The following is a 27,626-nucleotide window of genomic DNA, read 5'->3' on the forward strand; positions in this document are numbered from 1 at the left end:
ATTTGGCCCATTCGCCATGTTTTGCTGACCCCTGCTTTATCCCACAATACGTCTTACTGTGCTAGATAGATAGCTGGCCTTAGTAAATATGCCTTGCTTGAAAGAGTCAATGGCATTGAAAAAGAAAATATAGAAAACAGGAAAATTGGAATGCACTTATTTCTCTCCTAAATCAGACTCCACATGAGCTACAGAGAATATTCTTCATGCTGATTTAAGGTGTTTTTCCCTTGGGAGAAGGGGAAAAAAAAACTGATGAAAAAGTAATATTGATGGAGAAGCTTAAACTTTGGTGCTTGGCATGGTACTTTTTCCCTTGCAAATACAAAAAAGACATTTGTACACAAGGTAGGAAAATACACTGGAAAAAAGAACTATTCGCAGAGGAATGCACCATAGAAACCCAAATATGAGTGTTCCGAGTAGGCAAAAGTGGTTGGAATTTTAAAAATGAGATTTTTAAAAAATAAGATGAACACAAGATGGTAAGTCCCAAAATCCATCTAGTCATATACATGTGTGTTTTTAATGAGATTCAGAGCCATTTCCATAAAATGAAAGAACAGAGTTAATTTACTTAATTGAAAACATGAAAAGTCCTGGAGTATCCTAGAACTGAGAGCCTTTTATTATTTTCTCATGGCTGATAATCATGCTCATCTGCCAGCAACAAGCAAAGCTCCCGGTTATGGTGGAAACAGAAGCCTGCCAGCCGCATAAAATGACAGCAAAGGACCACATCATTTTTTTTCCAACACAAAATTGACATATGAGTGCGCAGACACAGTGCAGAAGCTCCTTCATAAAACAAAGTACAAAACAAGTACAGCTTTTCCTCAGACTCTGCTGAAAAGAACAAGTATTTTGGCAAGAGGAATCCTTGCTGTGACCTCCATTCTCATTCAATCGGCAAATATTTAATGAGTGCCTACAAACTATCCGGCACCTTTGCTTATACTGGAACCACATGGCTCTTTTAAGGCCCCTCATTCTTCTTGAGGGGAAAACAGACGACCACCATTTGAAATAGTAAATAGGATAATCACAGTTACTGCTAAGTGCTAGGAAAAAAAATAATGCATTGGTGGTACAACATGCCAGGTGCAGGGAAGATAATATGCAGTTATTTTGGCCTAAATTGGCCATAAATGGCTTTTCTGAAGAGGTGACATTTGGAAAACCTTTGGAAGATTTCATGTATGGGAATGCAGTGATCTGATTTATGCTCTGGGAATTTAGCTGCTGTATGGAAAATGTACTGTAGTAGGGTGGGAGTGGGTGAAAGAGTGAAAGCGAGTAGTCCTAGTAAAGATAATGGTGGCTTGGTCTTGTGACACAGTAGTGGAGATGGTGATAAGTGACATAGTTGAGAGATATTCTGAAGACAGATTTGACCTGGTGAAAGTTCATAGTGGCTTGGGCTACAGGGGATACAGTGAAGAAAGGTGGTAAGCTGATGAACTTAGAATTATTATGAAGTACACATGTCGACCTTTTCAGAAGACTTTATGTGAGCTTTGAAGAAAGGATAACTTCTAGGATTTTGGTTTGTGCAGCTGGTGCCATTTATTGAGAAAAGAAAGTCTTGTGAAGGAGCAAATGTGGCAGGTGATGGGTGGTGGAAATCAAGAATTCTGTTTTGAACATGCTAAGACTTTCTTCCCAGCCCATGTCCAAAACTATTCTTAAGAGAGGAATTTGGATGTTATGTTCCTCCAGCTAAAAAAATTATCTCATAGCTCTTTATATTATTCAAAAGATTAAATACAAGACAGAGGTTCAATAAATACATGATAAATGAATTTATGCAAAAAATCATTATCTGCGGTGGTTAATTTTATGTATCTACTAAACTGAGATACTGATATTTGGCTAAAGATTATTCTGGGCGTGTCTGTAAGGGTGTTTATAAATGAGATTAACATTTACATCAGTAGACTGAGTAAAGCAGACTGCCTGCCCTAATGTGGTGGCCTCATCTAATTGATTGAAGACCTGACTAAAACAAAAAGACTGAGTACGAAGGAACTCCTGTCTGACACTGATCTTTTCTGGTCTTAGGAATGAAACTAAAACATAAGCCCTTATTTGATTTCAATCTTCCAGCTTTTAGTCTGGAACTTACACCATCAGTTCTCCTGCTTCTCAGGCCTTTGGAATCACTTATCAGCTCTCCGGGGTTTCCAGCTTATTGACTACAGATCTTAGGACTTCTCAGCCTCCAGAATCATGACAGCCAGTCCTTTATGATAAATCTCTTTCTACACACACACACACACACACACGCCCTATTGACTCTGTCTCTCTGGAGAATCCTAATATACCAACTATTTTTCAAAGTCTAATTATTTGAAAATAATTTCATGTTAGGTAAGAAGCATGAAAGACTTTCAGGGAAACTCTTTTATTTCAATTTATTATCAAAAACCAGCTTCTCCATCCTTTGCAATTTCAAGATTCAGCCCTTGGTGTCTCTACTCCCTTCTACATGGGTACCCCTACTTGCCTGATAATCATACTCTCAAGAAAGAAGAGTTCAAGGATGATAACTGATGCATTACTAGAGCATGCAAAACTATTACCAGTTCAGAAATAGGAGGTGAGTTCTTGGATCAAGAGATATGGATTTCATATCTATGGGAAAATAATATTCCCTTACCAAACATTTTGGACTAGAAATAGTCTTGACACATGAGTCTACTATATTAATACCCACTTGTAATAAATAGAAATTTTATGTTTCCTTCTTCTCCCCACTCTCTTGTTCCCATAATCATCAGCGCTGAAGAGCAATACAAATATTTTCATTTGAATAGTACCTAGCTGGCTATCACACATATCTTTTAATACAGTGTGCAGCCTATATATGGCTCTTTAAATACAATGTATATTTAATTATACAATGATTACAGAGAATTATTTTTAAAGATAACTTTAAAAAATGATATAAATAAAACCCTTTAAGTCACTCATGTTTTCATCCAGAAATAAGCTCTATTAAACTGTTGATGTGTATTATACTCCTACCTAGAGACTAGCATTTCCCTTTTGTTTAAAGATAATAAATAGTACTCAGTCTTTCATGATGACACATGCAATTCCACTACTACCACCCCTATCCTGCCACCAAGATCTACCTTGCACCTCCTCATTTGGATCCCAGACCAATGCCATGAATCAAGTTGCATCATAATCCAGCTTAGAAAGGCATTATATATCAAATGAACTGTAGGACCTAGCCAACATGTATCCACAGGAGGCAGGAGACTACGTATGAGAGAGTGCTAGATCAAGAGGAGACAGAACCTGTGTTTGCATAATGGAGAGATTATTGATATGGGAACATTCTCTCACAGGATTTAGCACCCCAGAAAGACTACATGAGAGGATGCTAAGACACAACTACGGTGGTTCTTGGAAGCATACAGAAAGCAGTCCACATTACGTGAAATAGAAATGCCATAACTGCTATGGCAGATAGAAGTCTTATCACAGACTATACAACTAGAAGTTACTGGCCTAACAGAATGATGGAATGGCCTATTGAAGGCAGAGCTAAGACTTCACCTTGGAGATCATATCCTGTAATCCACTCTCTAGGTCACAGAATACACTGTATATCAATAACCATTAAATAGAGCTATGTTTCCTATGTTTCCCAGAAGTACAATTTATGGGTTCAGGAACCGAGGGGTAGAAATAAGAGTGGCCCTACTTACTTATCGCCATTCTTAATAACTGACTCAGATAATATGTGCTTCTCACTCTTGCAAACTCTGGGCTTTAGAGGTACTGACTCCTGGAGGGGGAATGCTTCCACGAGAGGAAACAGTAGAATGAGTTTCATTACACTTTTAGCTACTACTGTCACCTGGTCACTTCAGGCTCCACATGTCAAGAACTCTATACAGGGAAATAAAGCAAAGGTAATTGATCCTGATCAATAAAAGGAGGTAGGGCTGTTACACAATCGGATAAAGTAAAATTATGATTGGCATCCAAGTGATCCAGTAGGGTATCTCTTGGAACTCCCTTGCCTAATTTTGACTGTAAATAGACAAGCACAGCAGTCATAGCCATAACACGGCACCCAGGGCCTTATAGGTCCCATGGATACAGGTCTGTGCTATCCCATCAGGTAAACCCCTAGAACAAGAGTTCAACCAAGCATAAGAGGAGTCCAGAAAAAAGAACAGAGAAGGGAGATGAGAATCAGTTGGCTCCTGAGAACAGCTGTAGCAGGAGTTACAGCTTTTCCCACTAACTTTTCTCTTTTAAGTCTCCCCAGAAAAGACCAGAGAAACTAACAGGATCATAGAGGAGCTGTTACAAGAACTTATTATATAGAGGAAGTGGATCTGAGTGTACAAAACATGGCCTGTGGCGCACTACTCAGAGCCTGCCTTCAGGACTAATGTACTAATTTCTCCAGCTGCTGGAAGTAGTGGTTTGTGGTACTCAGTTGAGTCCCTCTCCAACAACTGCTACCTTGGCCAAGGTCACGCCCTCTTCCTGAGAGCCTCCCCCAACCAATCAACGGTCAGTGTATGGGTACAAAAGATCAGTCCCCTTTCCCCAAGGTGATTCAACCCTGAAGGGCCATCCCAGCTCCAGAGCTCCTTAAGGGATCAGCTGAAGCCCTTGTGCAACTATATTTTGCCTGATCCTACACTTCCTCCTCCCCGATAGGTGCTGAACTTCAGGGCATTCCCTAATGAATTTTCTGCACATGAATCTCTATCACAGAGCCCTTTTTGAAGGCATCTGACCTAAGGCAAACTGGTAAGACTGTACTAGTATCTAGTATCAGCTGATTATTAAATCTGGATACAGCACAGTAAAAGACATTAACTCCTAGAGCTGGAAGGAATTAGGAAGAACATCCTGTTCAATGGTAAACAGTGTTTTCTCCAAAGATGAATTTAGAAAAATGGCAAGGGTAGGGAGGGAAGGAAGAAAAGACAACTGACAAATATTCAGAATAGTTTGTATAAATCCCTTGGACAAATATCTTTATAACAGAATACTTACTTTAGTGATTAGAAGAATGTCATTGAGAAAACTGGCAGTGATTTTGAAGTCAGCTGTTTTGATTTTAACAACTAGGGGGTGGCTACTACTGGCATCTATTGGGTGGTGGCCACCAAATGCTGCTACAGATGGGACAGTGACTGTAGAGCCCCCACAACAAAGAATTATCTGGTCCAAAATGTCAATTATGCCAAGGTTACAAAAGTGTGGTTTAGAGTTTAGCAGCCACATTATGCTCATTATCTCATTTCATTCTTGGGATTACTAAGATTGTTTAGCATCTCCAGATGGCAATAACTATGTAACTGGAGAACACTGGAAGTTTTTTACTCCCTTAATCTCTTCTCTATAAACCAAGAAAGATACAAGCCTATTTATAAAGCTTGATTTGCAGGCTCAAGACTGTGCTTCACTAAGATATTCAAATCATTCACTGTATTAAGAAATTAAATCATGAATTTGTATCAGAGAAAAATTATCTGCACATATATGAATTCTGCATTTATACAACTTTTATTCCCAAAGCTTGATTCCCATAAAGAATGTCTACGTTTTATGTGACTACTGGTAGATTTGATCTATCTACATACCATGTTTTTTATCGTTTTGGTTTTGTCTTTTTTTTTTTTACCCCTGAAGGACAGATTCAGTAAATATTATCATCATGCTAATACACAGCTCTGTCAAGAGAAGTATGGCTTTTATGAGTGTTCTCTCTGAAGTTCTGATTCTGCCACTTTCTAGGGTGTGACCTTGCACAAGCTATCTAACCTTTCTCAAAGCTTTAGTTTTCTTACCTGTAAAATGAGGATTATAACAGGATCTGAACTACTAGCCCTGTTATAAGCATTAAATGAGATAATGCACATGAATCACAGTGACTGGTAAACCATACACAATGAATAAATAGTGGCTGTGTTAAACATTTGTTGCTTTTTAGCTTCCAGCATTTATTTCTCCTTCCTAATGACAATTTGAATTCCATTGGGGAATTAATTCTTACTCACTGGACTGTAACTAGGAATCCTGTCTTTCACTAGCAAAGAGGCAAGCATGTGACCCAAACTAGTTCAATTAGATGCTTCCTCCTTGGAATTTACATAGTCAGTGGAGAAACAAAGATGCAGGAATGGTTTGTTTTGTTCATTCCTAGTAATGGTGCCCTGGCCAGTTTATTTTTCATTATGAGAGCACTGTTAAGGCTGCTGCTGCCTCTGAGTTTCCAAAGATGTCTTGCTTCTTTACCCATTACCAAGTCTGGTATACAGCTTCCTATCATGCCTCTGATAACCTTTCAACAAATTCCCTTTTCCTAAAGTTAGTCTGATTCAGTTTCTATTGCTTGCAATTAAAGGACCCTATAGATACAGAGTAGCTATGTATCACATTCACATCAAACATTTAAACTGTTTAACTAAAGTAAATACAAATAAGACTTAGTAATTTGTCTCTGCTTACAGAAATATGTGTAATCATTAATTTGCTTTTTGATTTTAGCCCTAATACACATCCACATACAGTGAAATCTACATAGGAATTGAAACACTGTTTACCTAAAGGAAATTTTCCTGTGGCGCAAAGGTGCTGTTTAAGCAGTCATCTCTGTTTGCTCTCCGTTGGAGCACTTCTTGGTAGGACTTCAAGAAATACAAGGCAAATGAAAAGAAACTGAATGTCTGACTGATGTTTGATTGCCTGAGTCCACAATTCTATAGGCTCACCTGAGATCTTAAATAAGAATCTTTTCAGATACAGAAGCTTTCATTATTTTTGGCTTCACTTCTGCGTCTTGGATGTGGTTGCTCTTTGGGGTATAGCTGTGGGTCAAGACTCTGTGTGGTAAATCTGAATCTGCAATTCCTGGCATCAGGATCATTAGGAGAGGAGTGCAGCAGTAGTAACTGCATGTTTCTTAAACAAGGAAAGAAATGAATAATCACTTTGGGTTTTGCTTTACAGATGCTTTAACTTCATTTTTTAATGTGGAAAGATGAAACTCAATTCTCTCCCATCCAAGTACTAACCAGGCCCGACCCTCCTTAGCTTCCGAGATCAGACGAGATCGGGAGCGTTCAGGGTGGTATGGCCGTAGACGAAACTCAATTCTCTGAGTTACTGTAGCATTCGATTCGGAGAATAACTCTTTCAAGGACATGGAATATTATGCCTCTCTCCAGTAGGTAGCAATAAGAAGAAGCCAGTAAGATGGGATTTCAGTGCAGGGTACAAAAATCTTTTCTTTCCCATCACTTCATATACAAAATTCAGCATTCCATTAGTTTTCCTGCATCCCAAATTAGAAAAAAGGCAAATAGTAATGATTCTTTGAGCAGGGAAATTTGGAAAAACTAAAAAGAAGGGCAAAGATTTTCTGGTCCTTGCTGAATAATTCTGCCAAATATTTTGGCAAACTATTTATTAAAAAACATAAGGCGAAAATTAGTTCATTCCGCAGATACTACAATGGGTAACCATTGTTATTTTCAGTACTATTGGAAATAGCTTTTAGAGTTTGAAGTGTATAGTTTAGGTTTTTCTGTAAGTGCCACTACTGATCTGTCATTTTTGTTGCAAGTTTCTAAAACTGAAATGGCAACTCCAAAAGAATTTCTACAGGTAAATTTATAACTACAGAGAAACTGTTCTACTAAACTTCACTTAAGTCAGTCAGCTGCCAGACACGGCATTTTTTTCTTGGTCTATAATATAAGTGAAACAGATGCGTAAGAATATTTTAAGTGACATAAGCATGCCTACATACGTAGCTTGTGAAAGAAAGAAGCAAACATAAGGAGCCATGTAGACTTTGGAGTGTAAGAGTAGAAGTAAGGATACCAGTTAGGAGGCTCTTGTAGAAATCAGGCAAAACATAATAGCTTGGACAGTGGTGACAGCAAGAGTTGATAAGAGTTCACAGCAATATATATCAGATTCTGAATATATATTGAAGATAGATTTCACTATGTATTGGATATGAGGGAAGTGGAGACAGAAGTCATTTTTAAAATTTTAGCTTAGAAATTACTATGCTGGGAAGTGTTCTCTGATCCATTAGAGCTTGGTTAATTCCCATTTCAGGGTCCTGGTATATAGCCAGTATATAAATATTCAACAAATATTTGTTAATGAATGAATAGAATAAATAAAATCTGTGCAACAGAACTCAAAACTCTTGTCAATAAAAGTATTGGGAAACATTTTCTTGGTATAGGATTGTACAAAAACTTTCTTCTTACTAGAGTGCTTTTTTTTTGAAACTTTTTTAATATTCAAAGATTGATTACAAACTTCATTGAATTCCCTTCCATTTAAACTGTAATTACAAATTTAATATGATTCTTTTGAATATACTTATTTTTTTTTGGAGATGGAGTCTTTTTTAAATTAATTTATTTTATTATTTTTATACTTTAAGTTTTAGGGTACATGTGCACAATGTGCAGGTTAGTTACATATGTATACATATGCCATGCTGGTGTGCTGCACCCATTAACTCATCATTTAGCATTAGGTATATCTCCGAATGCTATCCCTCCCCCCTTCCCCCACCCCACACCAGTCCCCAGAGTGTGATGTTCCTCTTCCTGTGTCCATGTATTCTCACTGTTCAATTCCCACCTATGAGTGAGAACATGTGGTGTTTGGTTTTTTGTCCTTGCGATAGTTTACTGAGAATGATGATTTCCAATTTCATCCATGTCCCTACAAAGGACATGAACTCATCATTTTTTATGGCTGCATAGTATTCCATGGTGTATATGTGCCACATTTTCTTATTCCAGTCTATCATTGTTGGACATTTGGGTTGGTTCCAAGTCTTTGCTACTGTGAATAGTGCTGCAATAAACATACGTGTGCATGTGTCTTTATAGCAGTATGATTTATAGTCCTTTGGGTATATACCCAGTAATGGGATGGCTGGGTCAAATGCTATTTCTAGTTCTAGATCCCTGAGGAATCGCCACACTCACTTCCACAATGGTTGAACTAGTTTACAGTCCCACCAACAGTGTAAAAGTATTCCTATTTCTCCACATCCTCTCCAGCACCTGTTGCTTCCTGACTTTTTAATGATTGCCATTCTAACTGGTGTGAGATGGTATCTCATTGTGGTTTTGATTTGCATTTCTCTGATGGCCAGTGATGGTGAGCATTTTTTCATGTGTTTTTTGGCTGCATAAATGTCTTCTTTTGAGAAGTGTCTGTTCATGTCCTTCACCCACTTTTTGATGGGGTTGTTTGTTTTTTTCTTGTAAATTTGTTGGAGTTCATTGTAGATTCTGGATATTAGCCCTTTGTCAGATGAGTAGGTTGCAAAAATTTTCTCCCATTTTATAGGTTGCCTGTTCACTCTGATGGTAGTTTCTTTTGCTGTGCAGAAGCTCTTTAGTTTAATTAGATCCCATCTGTCAATTTTGGCTTTTGTTGCCATTGCTTTTGGTGTTTGAGACATGAAGTCCTTGCCCATGCCTATGTCCTGAATGGTATTGCCTAGGTTTTCTTCTAGGGTTTTTATGGTTTTAGGTCTAACGTTTAAGTCTTTAATCCACCTTGAATTAATTTTTGTATAAGGTGTAAGGAAGGGATCCAGTTTCAGCTTTCTACATATGGCTAGCCAGTTTTCCCAGCACCATTTATTAAATAGGGAATCCTTTCCCCATTGCTTGTTTTTCTCAGGTTTGTCAAAGATCAGATAGTTGTAGATATGCAGCGTTATTTCTGAGGGCTCTGTTCTGTTCCATTGATCTATATCTCTGTTTTGGTACCAGTACCATGCTGTTTTGGTTATTGTAGCCTTGTAGTATAGTTTGAAGTCAGGTAGCATGATGCCTCCAGCTTTGTTCTTTTGGCTTAGGATTGACTTGGCGATGCGGGCTCTCTTTTGGTTCCATATGAACTTTAAAGTAGTTTTTTCCAATTCTGTGAAGAAAGTCATTGGTAGCTTGATGGGGATGGCATTGAATCTATAAATTACCTTGGGCAGTATGGCCATTTTCACGATATTGATTCTTCCTACCCATGAGCATGGAATGTTGTTCCATTTGTTTGTATCCTCTTTTATTTCATTGAGCAGTGGTTTGTAGTTCTCCTTGAAGAGGTCCTTCACATCCCTTGTAAGTTGGATTCCTAGGTACTTTATTCTCTTTGAAGCAATTGTGAATGGGAGTTCACTCATGATTTGGCTCTCTGTTTGTCTGTTATTGGTGTATAAGAATGCTTGTGATTTTTGTACATTGATTTTGTATCCTGAGACTTTGCTGAAGTTGCTTATGAGCTTAAGGAGATTTTGGGCTGAGACAATGGGGTTTTCTAGATATACAATCATGAGCTGGTTTTTTGAAAGGATCAACAGAATTGATAGACCGCTGGCAAGACTAATAAAGAAGAAAAGAGAGAAGAATCAAATAGAAGCAATAAAAAATGATAAAGGGGATATCACCACCAATCCCACAGAAATACAAACTACCATCAGAGAATACTACAAACAACTATATGCAAATAAACTAGAAAATCTAAAAGAAATGGATAAATTCCTCGACACATACACCCTCCCAAGACTAAACCAGGAAGAAGTTGAATCTCTGAATAGACCAATAACAGGCTCTGAAATTGTGGCAATAATCAATAGCTTACCAACCAAAAAGAGTCCAGGACCAGATGGATTCACAGCCGAATTCTACCAGAGGTACAAGGAGGAACTGGTACCATTCCTTCTGAAACTATTCCAATCAATAGAAAAAGAGGGAATCCTCCCTAACTCATTTTATGAGGCCAGCATCGTCCTGATACCAAAGCCGGGCAGAGACACAACAAAAAAAGAGAATTTTAGACCAATATCCTTGATGAACATTGATGCAAAAATCCTCAATAAAATACTGGCCAACTGAATCCAGCAGCACATCAAAAAGCTTATCCACCATGATCAAGTGGGCTTCATCCCTGGGATGCAAGGCTGGTTCAATATACGCAAAGCAATAAATGTAATCCAGCATATAAACAGAACCAAAGACAAAAAGCACATGATTATGTCAATAGATGCAGTAAAGGCCTTTGACAAAATTCAACAACCCTTCATGCTAAAAACTCTCAATAAATTAGGTATTGATGGGACGTATCTCAAAATCATAAGAGCTATCTATGACAAACCCACAGCCAATATCATACTGAATGGGCAAAAACTGGAAGCATTCCCTTTGAAAACTGGCACAAGACAGGGATGCCCTCTCTCACCACTCCTGTTCAACATAGTGTTGGAAGTTCTTGCCAGGGCAATTAGACAGGAGAAGGAAATAAAGGGTATTCAATTAGGAAAAGAGAAAATCAAATTGTCCCTGTTTGCTGATGACTACAGTGCTTCTTATAGAATTGGTGCTACATCACCATTTGTATAAAACAATTTATAATCACTTGTATTTTACTATGAACCACTATAGTTAAATAATAGTGTATTCTTCAGCAAATGGTGGTAACTCTTGAATGACTATATAAAGGGCATCTAATAGCCTTACACATTTAAAAAAATTAAAGAACCTGAAATATATATGAGAATTTCTATGACTTGTTTCATTTGAAATGAAAGATTTGCCAGATCATACACTTATCAGACTCTAACAGATTGAGTATAAAAATAAAATTATGGCTTCAGAGATAATAGGGGGAGGGCAGGGAACATTCCAAGTGCTGACTGTTGATAATGCAGTTCAAATATCTATGGAATAGATCTATTCTGAGAATCTTTTAAGTTTTTATTTGGTTTTATACAGTAAATACATACTCTAAGACATAGTTCTTGAAATAGCTAAACTGACCAAAGTTAATAGGTAGATAAATTTTCATTAGACTCAAAACTTGGTAACGGTATCTATTTATTTAGCTATTTGCCAATACCTTCTGTGGTGCTATGTATGAGCCTAGTGAGAAATGACTCATATCTTATCATTAAACTATTTATTTTTGGCAGAAGCCTTGAAGCAAAGAAGATGATGTATCTAAAGTAAGCAGGATCCTCAATGAAAAATGAGGTGCCCCTAGAAGAAAACCTAGGCAATACCATTCAGGACATAGGCATGGACAAAGACTTCATGACTAAAACACTAAAAGCAATGGCAACAAAAGCAAAAATTGACAAATGGGATCTAATTAAACTAAAGAGCTTCTGCACAGCAAAAGAAGCTATCATCAGAATGAACAGGCAACCTACAGAATGGGAGAAAATTTTTGCAATCTATCCATCTGACAAAGGGCTAATATCCAGAATCTACAAAGAACTTAAACAAATTTACAAGAAAAAAAAAACCCATCAAAAAGTGGGCGAAGGATACGAACAGACACTTCTCAAAAGAAGACATTTATGTAGTCAACAAATATATGGAAAAAAGCTCATCATCACTGGCCATTAGAGAAATGGAAATCAAAACCACAATGAGATACCATCTCATGCCAGTTAGAATGGCGATCATTAAAAAGTCAGGAAACAACAGATGCTGGAGAGGATGTGGAGAAACAGGAACGCTTTTACACTGTTGGTGGTAGTATAAATTAGTTCAACCATTGTGGAAGACAGTGTGGCAATTCCTCAAGAATCTAGAACTAAAGATAGCATTTGACCCAGCAATCCCATTACTGGGTATATACCCAAAGGATTATAAATCATTCTACTATAAAGACACATGCACACATATGTTGACTGCAGCACTATTCACAATAGCAAAGACTTGGAACCAACCCAAATGCCCATCATTGATAGACTGGATAAAGAAAATGTGGCACATATACACCATGGAATACTATGCAACCATAAAAAAGGATGAGTTCATGTCCTTTGCAGGGACATGGATGAAGCTGGAAACCATTATTCTCACAAGAACAGAAAACCAAATACTGCATGTTCTCACTCATAAGTGGGAGTTGAACAATGAGAACACATGGACACAGGGAGGGGAACATCATACATCTGGGCCTGTAAGGGAGTGGGGGGTAGGGGAAGGATAGCATTAGGAGAAATACCTAATATAGATGACAGGTTGATGGGTGCAGCAAACCACTATGGCACATGTATACCTATGAAACAAACCTGCACATTCTGCACATGTACCCCAGAACTTAAAGTATAATAATAATAATAATAATAATAGAAAAGTGAGGTGCCATATATTCCAAGTGAAAACTCTTTGCATTACTGTTAATAACTGTATCTGCTTAGAAGGCAATTAAATGTATACTACTTAACCAACAGAAGTTGCTCAGGCTCAGGGTGGTTTTACGTTTGTGAATTTACTACATTCAAGGATAGATTTTTCAGCTATGCAGGTACAGATTTATCAAAATACCAAGCATAGATCTTTTTCTTAAGAGAAGACTTGAAATAACTCAAGTTCATAAAACTGACCATAAAAGCTTCCCCTATGCTAGAAACAAATCACAATCAGAAAGCTGCTTAGTGAGCAAGGAATCTGAACAAACAGAGTTAGATTAGATAAATGTTTAATGGCATTCCTTCATTAAGCAACATTTCATTAAACATCTGTTATGTTTCAGGCTTATTCTAGATACTGAGAATACAGCAGTGAACAAAACAAATGAGGTCTTTTCTCTTTTAGAGCTTATATTTTATAGTAGGGGGAAAAGATAATTAACAAGAATTTTTGTCTGTTTTATTTACTGATAAATACCTAGCATATATTAGGTATTTGATGGTATTTGTTCACTGAATGAATAGTGAGTGATAAAAACATGAACATAATTTCAAAGAGTTTTATGCACTAAGAAGAAAAAATAGAGTAGTCATACTATAAAGTAAGGTTGGTAGGAGAGAAGATAGCTAATTTATACTGGGTGGTATGGTAGATTAAGTAATTATTGATCAAATATTTAGCCATTCTTTTTCCTCACCTCTGTGGGAGAAATAGGCTTTTTCACCTATTGATGTTGAGTTTGACTGTGTGACACGCTTTGGCTTCATGGTATATGGAATGTACGTCCCTGCTTCTTGACCTTGGACTTGACCATATAACTTGCTTTGGAGATATCAGCAGATAAGGCATAATCAGAAGCTTGCAATGTTTACCTGTTTGGGCTTTCTCTCTTGCACTCTGCTATTGACATGAGAAGAACATGCCTTGTTCACAGTTTTCTGTGCCCATCGCAGTTTCCTTTTGAGTACTGGAGATTCTGTTCAAGTGGCTTAATTTCTTTCACTAAATTCAAGGGCTTTCATTTTTGAATATGTATGCTATTTTCAATAACCTCTCTACTGATGTGTGAGTCATAAATATAAAAGGAGTGAATGAACCACACTGTACACTGGTGGAGGAAGTGAAAGAGATTTTTACTAACTATGATTATATAATGATGCAGAAAGGTATATGTAAAGTTGTTCTTGTTGTTCTTAACAGGATTCTTAAGTAACGTAACCTGTAAAACCAACTAAGAGCAGAAGGAGAGGGCATGTTTGTTTAGTTCCATGGCTAAGCTCCACCCCAGACAAGATATTTTCATTTTCAACACATGATACATAAGGAAAGGGAAATGTGAACCACAGGAATGGAGTAAATATTGAGGACAAAAGCAAAGGGTTGAATACATTATAGTCACACTAAAGCTTAAACGAATAAGTACTCTAAACTACAAAGGAAATACTAAGCCATAAAGTTATTTTAAATGTCATATATCCCCACAGATGAATAAAAAGTATACATTTAAATTTTTGTAAAATGGCAAAGAAGATATGATTAATATGCTCCTAGTACAAGGTATTAATCACATTATACATGCAAAAATTAATAAAAAACCATAGTGAAAAGAATAGTGGGACTATTTTATGACTCAATCTCAATGTACACTGCTGGATATATGGCTTATCCTGGAATATTTTACTTCAAATCAGATGTTCATAAAATCATCCACATTGGAAAAAAAGTCATCTGGAAAAGATTCAAATGGGTTGGTGGAATCTAACTTTGCAATTTAGTAGTATAATGTCCCGAGCCACAACCTTCTCTAACAACCAGAACATCAAAGATGTGATAAGAACCTGTGAAAACAGATACCAAAAAACCTGTATACTTATTACAAAGTTAAGATGGAAATTTCTCCTTGTTCAAGCTTAACATGTGTGACTTAATTTGATACAGTACTCTGTTGTCTAGTTTCTCATTATTTTCTTCAGTTTTATACTTACAATCAGAGTTGAAAAATAGCAGAGGCCATGGATAACAGGTTCAATAGCAAGAAAATGGGGAGAAGGAGAGAAGAAACAGATTAATTGATTAGAGGGACACATAAATACAGAGAACAGATGATGCCAAGGACTCAAGAAACAATGGAAATCTCATCTAGATGAATTTAGTAGAAAGAAATTTAAGCTCTTTTTTTAGTAAACTTGGTGGCCATCATTCTATGAAAAAAGTACTATAACTAACATATATGAAATATCCCTGAGTAATCAGGGGGAAACACTGTTGATTAACACAATGATAAGTTTAATCACTAAAATTTACAAAAAATCCTACATACATATATATATATATATGTATATATACCTTATATATGTGTGTATATATACCTTATATCCACATATATACATATATATATACCTTAAGAACTATTTTTAGTACAACTACATAGAACCCAAAACCTAATCTATCCAAAGTATTGCATATCCTTTGAACAGTGTTGTATAACTTAGGCATTAACTGTAGAAAATCTCAGATTACTTGAAAAAGAATATTATGGTGGCCAAGCTGCAAACTTTCTACAAAATGATGAACCTAGCAATTGCTAATGTTCTGTTCTAGAAAGAATGAAACCCACCTAGTTTAACTTCAAAGGATCAGTTTTAGAATTAGCCAAAAGACTAAAAAGCTGGAAAAATATTTCTTCAGTAACCACAGCAACTTGGGAGACTTTACTAAAGAATGTAGTGGCCATTTGTAATGTTTTCTGATTTTTGATATCCTCCCTATGTTTAAAAAATTTCCAGCCTTATGAGGTATGATTCCCCTGCATAAAACCCAAGAAAACTCAGTTATCTAGCCTGCTCTGCTCCTATGGCTCCACTAACCAGAGTCAAATGTGCGAGACTTTGATTCATAAGTGAGGAATTAGAGGTCTCTGTATAGCATCTATTTTGCTCGTGACGATGATAATAGAAGTATCCAAATTTGGGGGATGGAAATGATTGAACTATGCAATAGTTTATCCTAGTGCTTGATGGGAATGTGCAGGAAAGAGTGGTTTATCTTTAGCCAGTTTTGCACTGTAGTTTTTGCTATTGTTCATAGAAGCTTAACCTTGGTTTTCCAGCCCTCTAGCAACTTGGTTGCTTACCTAATATCGTTTTAATAAACTCCTCTGCTGCTTAGTCAGATGAAAGCAGCTTCTGTTATTTAAAAGAAGAACCCTGGTTGATATGTAAATTGGTTCTAGAAGTGGTTGAAGACAATATAACCTCAGGAAAATCGGAAAGATTTTAGTTACCTGGTTCTGTAAGGGTCGATGGCTGTAAAGATTCAGCTGGTATCCTTTAAAAAAATGTAAAATCTGGTAGTTCATAGTGTGCAGCAGCAAACTAACAAATTATTAACTATAGCCACTTGAAATAAAGTGACCACTGAAGGCAAGACTTTCAGTGGCCCAACATTTGGATACTTCTATTAGCAGATCCAGGGGCTACGGACATGGAAAAATATGAAGAGCATGAGGAATTCAAAAACAAAATTAGTTGATCCTAATTTCACACAACAGCTTCAAAAAGATAATTAAAGTCTTACGATGCTAAATTCTCAATTCAAGCAATAATCAAGGCCACCAATTGCTCTGTAACACTGCTCCTCGAAAGGTAAAAGTCAGTGTCTGTGAACAACAGTGTCTGTCTTCTGTAGGCTACGAATGCTGGTGGGCTACGTGGCTTTCAATGTTATGGGACACTGAGGTAGCAAAACTCAAGTAGATACACCTAATTACAAGAAGCAGGAGGAAATGGTTACTGTTACTGCTAGCATGGTTGAGTTGTAATCAGAATGCTCTGACCTGCAGGGACATCAGCTTTGGGTACTTGATCAGATGAATCATATGAACAAAACTGATATGCATCCAAAAAAGTCCAACTTAAAATTATAAAAATATCCAGACTTAATGAACAAAGGTCTGACATGAGTTACTACAACAAAAATTTGTAATGTCTTCCCCAATGTCCAGTCCTGAGTCAATTCACATGCCCACGGTTTTTTGAGTGAAGAGGAGATTGCCCATCCTTGAAAACGTCTATTGCAATAATATCACAGATAGAGACTGTAAATCCTCAGTCTGGCCTTCCTCATCAAGGTAGCTATACTGGAGAAAGAGAAATATCAGGTCTTTTGTGTATCATTGTATACTAACTCTGAACCAAGACTAAAACTGAAGACCTAGAAGACCGCCTTGTACTACTGGTCAGAATGGATGCTTATCAGAATCAAATGGTGAATGAAGTTTCCATCTGAATCTGTCTCATATCCAGCCCAACTGGGCCTTAAACACATAATATAGTTATCTCCAGAGTATGCAGTAGACATTGGAGGAAGTGATTTATAAGAGACCTAATCAGACAGTGATTTCAAATGCAGCTGCTGTTGTAGATGTGCATTTAAAAATGTACATCTAGAGCTCTTAGGACCAGGTATACAACTATTCATCTGGCAAATGCTTTTTCCCTGTATCTCAATACACAGAGAACACCTATAACAGCTGTGTTTATATGACAGGTACAATAGTAAACCATTTCATCTTAGGGTTATATAAATTATTTGGCTCTGTACTACAATATATTTCACAAAGATCATTAGTGTCTCACCATCACGTATGACAACTACATTGATGACATATGTGTCCAGAACCTAGAAAGCAGGAAGTAATAAGTGAAAGTATACCTATGAATCCAGTAAGGTGTAAGATATAGCACATGAAAATATAAGAACTATACCTCAGTAAAATTTCTGGAGGTCCAGTGATCTTGCATATACCAGGATAGGCTTTACAAAGTTAAAGGCAACTTAATGCACCTTGTACCTCCTGCTACTAAGAAAGAGACACATTGCTAGGTGGAACTCTTTGTGGTATTTATACATTAGTTTGGGAATCCTGCTTTAACCTATTTACGAAGTGACCTGAAAGCCTCTAGTTGTGAGTAGGTCCCAGAAAAAAAGGAGGCTTCCTTGTTAGTCCATACTATAGCACATCTACCTGGCCCTAATTAACGACCAATAGATTCAATGGGTGTTAGAACCGTTAGCAGTTTACTGAGATGCTATGTGGAGCCTGTGGAAAGTTCTAATAGAGGAATCCCAGCAGAAATCTCTAAGGTTTTGGAACAAAGTCATCAGGCAGGGAAATCTTATCCCTTTGAAAAGCAGCACTGAGCTCATTGCTAAGTGTTATTCAACATTGTATATTTGGCTGTGAAAAAACAAATGTGACCTGATCTCCCTAAAATGAACTTGTTTTAGCTGATCCTCCAACCTATTAAACTGGGCATGCTCAAGTAGAAAGCCATATCAAATGACTCTCATATACATGGACAGAGATTCAAGATGATTGTGACAGCAGAAGTTGAATGATCAGACCAATCACGCTCTCAGCAATACTTGTCTTGTGGTTGGGTGCCACAGAATATTTCAGGTCATCCTCTTTGTAGTCAATGAGTGAGAACATTTTTGTTTTTATAAGACATACCTTCAGTATTTTATTATTATTTTAATTGTATTACTGTTACTATATGTAAGTATGGAAGAAGAATGTATTTTGAAGGTTAGGTTTAAATATTGGCAATGGGAATATATTGATGTTAGACAGCCAGGTAGTGTATGTTTATTAAGTTTTCTTGTTTTAGCACTTTTTGAAAATCCTTACATGTTGGGGCATATTCCACGCATGTAAGTTCTGTCCCTCTAAGGTAAAATCCACAAACAGCATTTTCTTAGCTGCTTTTGTGTTCAGTGTACATATATACACATGTGACCAAAGTTCTACTTTTCTTCCCAATTTATCTGGGTCTTACTGAAAAGGCACAAATTAGATGGAGCCTGTAAAAACAGAAAGGTATACTAATTCCTGTTAGTGGAAAAAGTAATAATTCCTAGAATATTATATGAAAAATAATGTGTAAATTATTCAATCAGTCTTAAAAATTTACCAAGGTAGATCCTACAATCTCACCATATAGTTTGCAGTCAAACAGAACCAAGTTAAAATCTTGACCCTCGTACTGATGTTGGGTAGTTATCTAATATCACTGACTCTCAATTTTCCTTATCTGTAAAATGAGGTATTATTTTAGGGTTGTTGTGAGGATTGAGACAGTAAATATAAAGCACCCATTATTGTATGTTGGACAAACTTGGGACCCAGTAAATGGTGGTTCTTTTATATATTTTTTCTAATACAGAACATTTTACTTAAACAGCTTAAATTTCCATTTAAGTTGAGTATTTCTAGGTATTTATTTAGTTTTGAGGTGATAACTGTGGTACTGTTTTCTGGGAGCCTATATTGCTGAATTTTTACAGCAAGCAACTTTTTCTTAGTTGAACAAGTTCACATCTTTGAAACTCTTTTTCAAGGTTATATCTTTAATAGTTCACTCTGAACAATGATTTCCATGAAACTATCATCATCTTTTCCTAAATAAGAAACAAAAACAACATAGTTTTATAGTTAAAGTATATAATAAAATATAGTGGTGACATGTGGGCTGTTCTCTTGGCCAGTCCTTTTGTATATTACTGAGTACCTCCTGCCCTTCTAGTTCTCTTAGCTGTTCATGTTACAGCTGTAACTCTTCACTGGTTCTAACTACTGTGGGCTTTAATAATTTTCTTCAGATATTGGCTTCATCCTAGATAGTAAAGTGAAATTGCTAGTATACAGGAAGTTGACAAGGGCCACTGGTGTGATATAGTAGAAAAAGCACTGGATCAAATTTTAGCTATGCCATTATTAGATGTAATCTCAGAACCATAATTTCTACCATCTGATTTTCTGGTTTACAAAAGAATAATAAACATGCAAGTGATTATAGATTATAAGAGTCAAATAACATATAAAAAAACTTTATAAATTTCAGTTGCTAAACAAATATGTATCATTATTAAGAATACTAGGATAAGGCTCTCTTTATTGGTTATTTTATTGGTCCTTGTAGCCTAAGCACAGTGCTCCAACTATTAAGGGTATTCATAACATTTCTTTATAGAATGAAAAGAAAAACATTTATACTGAAGCTTCTCCATATGCAGTTTAAGATGGGATAGTGAAAAGTATACACAGATGCATGCTGTGTAAATATATAGATATAGACAGATTAAGATGCTGGCAATTTGTAATACCACTTCATTCTCCATTTCCTTCTAAACAGTTTAATAGCACGGGCTGGAGTGAGAACAGTGAAGGCAATTGTGGTCCCTTAATAAACGGCTCACAAATAGAGGTCCTTCAAACAGACACACACACACACACATACACACCCCAACACCTTCATACATGCACACACACATTTTGATATATACACACATACATACACTTACACCTTCACACACACACACACACCCCCCAACACCTTCATACACGCACACACACATTTTGATATATACACACATACATACACCTACACCTTCTCACACACACACACACACACACACACACACAATTTTTGACTTCTAAGGATGGCTGAAGGGCATATCAATATAATAAACCAAAAAAATTCCCTCCATGTCTATTGCCCCCAATAATCTGAGCTTTATGAGCCAAGATATTCTAGAATTGCATCCAAAAGGTATATCAAGAATCTAGAAAATAGACTTCTTTACAAAAATTTTTATATATAAATTTGCTTATTCTTTTAAGAAACCAAATCCTTTGGCTTCTCACAGACTCTTTTTCCTCTTTTTATTATATAGCCTAGTCCACATTTTAGTTTTCATTTGACAGAAACCAAAAGTCCATCCTGATCATCATAGGCTTAAGTGATCTTCTGGAATTCTGTTGTCAATTGTTGTCACCATAATGCATTTGGTCTTTATTCAAGCAGTGTCATGTGCCAATGGTGTCTATTATTGCTTGAAGCTATTATTTTGACCTCACTTAATTCGTTAAGGAGTACGTTCTTATACTTTCCTTCCAAAATAAGGCTTTAAGCTTTAAAAGACATGGTGCTTCTGGTCTCGCACAACTTTTTTGATCTACCTCCTGGGTTCAAGTGATTCTCCTGCATCAGTGAATATATGTTTTTTAAAGTTAAATCATTTTACCAAAGAATAAAGTTAGTTGTCATTATAGTAATTCAAGAAGTGATTACTTAGATGAACAATTTTGAATCATTACATAAAAAGAGATAAACATTTTCATATACTAGATGCCTCCAAAATCTTTATGCTCACTGTACTTCGATTAGAATCCATCCAAAAACCAATGAAAAATACCACATTAACTGCTACACCAAACTAGTTTTTATGTGTACATACATTTTAAGTTAAAACGTATTTTATATTCCTTGCTACAGGAATAATGGGATATAATCTAAGCATTGGGCTTTATCTTTAACATCATCTCAATGACCACACTGTTGAAATGGAAATGACAAATAGGGTCGTCTCACCAAAGTGTGTGATTGTCCACATGTCAGTAAGATTTTTCAAGATTATTCTTATGCAAGTGAAAAGAGCAAAACAAGACAGACCATCAAGAAGACTGATAAAATATAAAGTGGGAGGTAGCAATAAATTTGATTTTAAAGTATAATTTGTGAAATAAACTGTCAAAGAGTTTAAGATAGAGAAATAGTGAATAAGTTTTAAAATCATAATTATATTAACCTTAAACAACTATAAAACCTTTAAAATCTGTTTACTTCATTGCCTTCACTAACCTCTCTTTCAAATCAAATATCCTAAGCTTTTAATTTAAGAAGAAGGATAAATTTGTGACCTAGTTGAAACATCATTTGGCAAGATGGTTAGTACTGGTTATTTTTCTAAATCCAAATATTTTTCCATTTGTTTATTGTGCCACCTGAAATGGATATAATTATACAAATTTGGAAGGTAAACTTCCGATGATTTAAATTACAATATAGCTTATGTAGAGAAGGCTAAATTCCCTTTGGCATCAAAAAATGAGGTACAACCGAAAACAGGCAACAATGAATGTAAGGGTATAGTATGCTTTTTAATATGTGTTGGTTACATAAAAGCATTTTCAAAGATGAGACCCAAATCGAAAGTTACAAGGGCAAATGCTTTAGACCACAGATGCTGAATTGTTAATGAGCTACTTCTTGCACATACAACTACACAGCCTCCTCCAGATTGGATAGAAGCAAGAGTAATTAGGATGAGAATGGGGCAGGAAGATGGGAAATGTCAGGAAAGCGCCATTTTCCTACACTAATTTATAAATACCATACAATGTAACTACTATGATGCAACTGATTTATATCAAGAATTAAAAATCTCTCAAGGGGTTTATCAACTGTCAAGGAAAATGTTACTCACAGTCTTAACAGAATTTTAGGACTTTAAGAGTCATTAGAGATCAGCTAGTCAAACTTCTATATTTCTAAGAAGAGAAAAGTAAGGGACCATGAAATATTAAATAACATATTGAAATAATGGTTTATTCAAGTAACTGTGTAACTGGTCAGAACATAAGGAAAGTTCATTTTGTCTAAATATTATCTTTTAATAGTTGGAGATGCAAACATCCAAGAATATTGCAGCAAAACTGGATTAAAAGAGCCCTTTTATATTTAAAAAATTCTGACAATGCCTTGACCACAAAACCTTTGAAGTAAAGAAAATTGCTTCTTACTCTTCTCTAAAAACCTAAATTAAAAGGATACTCTAAAGTGAAGGTTATTTTCCTGGAGGTGATTTAGAAAACACAGGCAATAATTTTGTTTCTTAAGAGGAAAAATAATATTTTATTACATTTGGATGAGATTTTATTTTTTAGGAATCACTGCTTGGCTGTGAGTAGTTGTTGCTTGCTGAATGTTATTCACACTTCCTCCCTCATAGCAAACTCATGTGTAACAGTCTTAACTTGTGGGATGGGTTGGAACTCTTCGTTCTAATCCAAGGGCTGTCGGTCATTATAAACCACAAATTATTCCTCCCTAGGGAAGTGTCAGGGATGTATTCTTTCCCATCTCATTTTTCTGCCATCTCCATTTATAAAATAAAGTTTATGGCACTAATGATCAGATATGATGTATTATAATATCTTATCTGGCAATTAATACATAGAGAGAAATCTTCTCCAGAATAGCACCTAAGAGACTTCAATTGTCTAGTTACCCTGAGGCATAAGAAGCGAATAAAAATTTTAAAGGGCTGAAAAGAAGAAACTTTCCCCGCAAGATAATTTTTATGATTTAGAACAGGAGTTGGTAAACATTCTTCTTTAAAGAACCAGATAGTAAATATTTTGGGTTGTATGTCCCAATGGTCTCTCTTTACTCAACTCTGCTATTGAAGCATGACACCAGTTAGTGGACAATACAAAAATGAATGGATGTGAATGTATGTTTCAATTAAACTTTATTTATAAAAGCAGGCAGCAGGCCGGATTTGACCCATGAGTTGCAGTTTGCAACTTCTGCTATAGAATTTACAGTGATTGAAGAGAGTCTGAAACCAAAATTTACATTTTAATAAAATACAATATGGTCTTTCAATGCAAATCACTGTACTTGCAGGTACCTTGCTGATCCACAGAAAGATTAAATATATTTTTAAATCTTTTTAGGTTTTCCTGTTTGCCTTTTCTTCTCTATTATATAAGTTATATTGGAAATGTCTAAATCCATTAAAATTAGATAATTTCTGCCAAGTTCAATGGAAAATTTATGAGTGTTAAGGCTGCAGATTACCTTTTTGATTCCACAGTAAAGTTGTAAATTCAATGTAAGGATCCTTTTTTTTCCTCAGGATTAGCATGATAGATTTTACAGAGAAATTTCTAAAAAGATTATGAGGTAGAATTCTTATAAAAAGGCATTTTTATTACTAAAACTAATTCATCATTGATTTAAATTATCTTTCTGGTTGATCATTTTAAAAGCTCTCCTTATTTGGATATTTTCATTACATAGTAATTTTTGGTTATGATTATGACTCGGACTAATATTACAAGTACTATGTATCTGACTTAGTAAATAATTTAGGATGTAATTTGAATGTAAATTATAATTTACTTAATTAGTACATGTACAGGTAGCCCCTTTGTCCTAAGATGTTTAGACCAGACGAATACTAGGTATTTTTAAAGTTTAGTGACATCTCTATTGATTTCACACATAAAAATTGGTAAATAGCATTTAAAATTAAAATTTTCTCAGAATTCTAACTTTAATTCTAGTATAATTCTGAGTATAATTTTACTACTCAACAGGAATGGATAACTGATTAAGTACTTAATTTCAGATACACAGAAAGAGCTATGTAACCTCATATAGCAATTTGTAAATCCATTGTGTTTTATATTGTTAGATAATCCATAAGGTATTTCAAAAATTAAGCATTTCGAATTTTTAATTCTGTGTTTTTCTGTCTTTTAAAAGCAAAAGACTAAAAAAAAGATGTAGGGGAAAAGTCTTCATTTCAAACTTTTAATGAATTTGGTAAAAGTATGATGATGTCTAATGAAAGACTACTAGGACAAAGGACAAAAAAGGTAGGACCTAATACAACAGTAGACTTCTTCCTTCAAAGATTTTCAAAAACTTCAAGAACAGAAGATTACTTCACAAACTGAAATTCAAGCTCAGTTGGAAACAAGGTCTATCGGGCTTTTAAGTTGTCTAATGTTGAAAATCTCAAGTTGACTCTTTAGTTTAAAAAAAAAAACCTGGAGAAGGGAAAGGAAAATTTTTGTTCTGGAAATGTGTTCTCTGATGTAAATAGAAATCCATCTTCCAAAGGAAGAAGTAGATGTGAGTTGCCCTAATTCAGTCTTTTGGAAACAGACAAGAAGATTATGAATTTGCTAAAAAACTTTTGTTTTTCCTAAGTATTAGTTTATAAGCTCTGAGATATCTTTTTTGTGTATGAAAATTTTCCAAACCCCAAGATATTCATAAAAATTAACTCAAAATAGTGAAATATGTTTTTGGAAAAGAAGAATATAGAGAATCTCAATTTTTTAAAATTTACATAATAAAGAGGTCTAGTAATTAGTAATTAGTTCCATTTCAGATCATTTATTGACTTTCTTTTTTATAGCTTTTCTGTTTGGAAAGATACAAACATTCAAATATTAAAAATATGCCACAGCATGTATTATTAATAAAAGTTTAAAATCCCAAAGTGGAAGTAATAAATTTCCTACAAGTGTACTGATTAAATCAGTTTTAATCTTCTGTGAATTAGTAACAGAAGAGAAATAAAATTTTAGAATTCACACTGTAAATTCAGAGGAAATAGAACACCAAACACTATTCTAAAGAGCACATTTTTTAATTAGCAACAATAATGCTGCTAGTTATTTCTACTTTCTGTAAATAATGTGGTAAAGATGATAAGCATAACACATATTTATTGAGTCCTTACTGTAGCTGCTATTTTATTACATGTATTAATTCATAACAACTCTGCAAGGTAGGTATTAGATTTATTCTCCTTAATATATAAGGAAACAAGCAAAGAGAAGTAGAACTTCAGTGCAAATGAAAGCTAATGTCATGGTTTCTTGGCTGTTATTTTAATAATGTCTCTACATGTGGTAACTGATTTACTGACTAATACAAGTGAATACTAGGCCTTCAGTATGATTTGCAAGAACACACAGACTAAATGCCAGAGTTCATTGTCAGCTCTTTTCAAAGTTAATTTGCTTCATGTGGGGAACAGATATCTCTTAAAAAGGCATTTCTTATTCTTATTATAGGCACTTCTTATGGTAGCCACATAACTCCCTTTGATAAAAAAGTAACATTATCTTTAAAATTCTTTTAAGAAAAATCATCCATCTCAACCAAAGAAATGTTAGTCTAAAATAATCTTATGAATGAGTTTGCTTTGTTATATAATTTCTCATTCAGATTTAGAGCTCAAATAAAGATTGGCCATATACTATTAAGACAAGACACTAAAAATGTGGAAACAACTAAATATCCATTGACAGAGGAATGGATAAAAAATGTGGTATATATGTACAACAAAATACCATTCAGCTTTAAAAATGAAGGAAATTCTGCAATACAGAACAGCATGGATGATCCTTGAGGGCATTATGCTAAGTGAAATAAGCCAGTCACAGAAAGACACATACTGCATGGTTTCACTTATATAGAGTATCTAAACTAGTCACATTCATAGAATCAGAGTGGACTGGTGGATACCAGGGGATTGGGTTAGAGAGAAACAGGAAATACCCAAACAGTGGCATAAAGTTTCGGTCAAGCAAGATGAATAAGTTCTAAAGCTCTGCTGTACAACATTCTACATCTATAGTCAATGATAAAGTATTATAGACTTAAAATTTTAAGAGGAAGAACTCATGTTAAGTGTTCTTACTAACATAAAATAAACAATTTTAAAAAGAGATGATAAAAAAGCAAATACCCACAAGAAGTCTTTGAATTTATTTGATACTTAAGTTCTTTCACAATTGCAATCCCTGTATGCATATAAAATGTACCTATAATTCCTTTGCTGCATGATTACTTTTGAACAAGATTATTTAAAATAAACTCTTTGTAGGTACATATGGAAATAGGAGTTTTCTGAGAACATAATACTCCTTTGAAAAGACAATTGACTCTTTGGCCCAGAATTTTCCCCTTAGAAGGTTAGGCATCTATCAGGAATTTGTTTGAGTGAAAATGCTTTTAAAAACACTCTAAGGTAAACTGTACAAAGATTTAATCCAATATAAAATGTTTCTGTGAGTGGTTAATTTATCTGGAAAGACTACTTAGGAAGTTTTTACTCTGGTGACAAATTCTCCTCTGTTGAAACCTAACTGTAGCCATCAAGAGATGGGGATTTTCTTTGTATCATACCAAATTTGACTTCAAGTTAACAGCACTGGATGGCTGGGCACGGTGGCTCATGCCTGTATTCCCGGCACTTCGGGAGGCTGAGGTGGGTGGATCACTTGAGGTCAGGAGTTCAAGACCAGCCTGGACAACATGGTGAAACCCCATCTCTATTAAAAATAAAAAATAAAAAAATTAGCTGGGCATGGTGGCAGGCGCCTATAATTTCAGCTACTCAGGAGGCTGGGGCAGAAGAATTGCTTGAATCCGGGAGGCAGAGGTTACAGTGAGCGGAGATTGCGCCACTGCACTCCAGCCTGGGCAACAGAGCAAGCCTCTGTCTCAAAAAAAAACAAAAAAAAAAGTATAGGACTAAAGTAGTGTCATGAGCTTTTAGTGCACGTCTTGAACTGCCAACTGCAGGATAATATCTTATCGCATATTTTCTATTTATTTTGCCATTTTGACCACCAATTAAGTTTAGCTATTGTGTCAAATTTCCTCATACACACTGTTTATGTGTGTTTTGTTACATTATGTAATGCAATATATGTTTGCAATATATTATATATTTGCACAAATA

General features: G+C 35.4%; 1 protein-coding gene across 20 annotated transcripts in view; it reads right to left on the minus strand.

Moving 5' to 3' along the window:
- Positions 1-27,626, minus strand: part of CCDC91 (coiled-coil domain containing 91) — a 355,144-nt gene that overhangs the window by 37,654 nt on the left and 289,864 nt on the right. The window lies entirely within an intron of this gene.

This window comes from Pan troglodytes, chromosome 10, assembly GCF_028858775.2.
Source record: "Pan troglodytes isolate AG18354 chromosome 10, NHGRI_mPanTro3-v2.0_pri, whole genome shotgun sequence".
Classification (NCBI taxonomy): Eukaryota; Metazoa; Chordata; class Mammalia; order Primates; family Hominidae; genus Pan; species Pan troglodytes.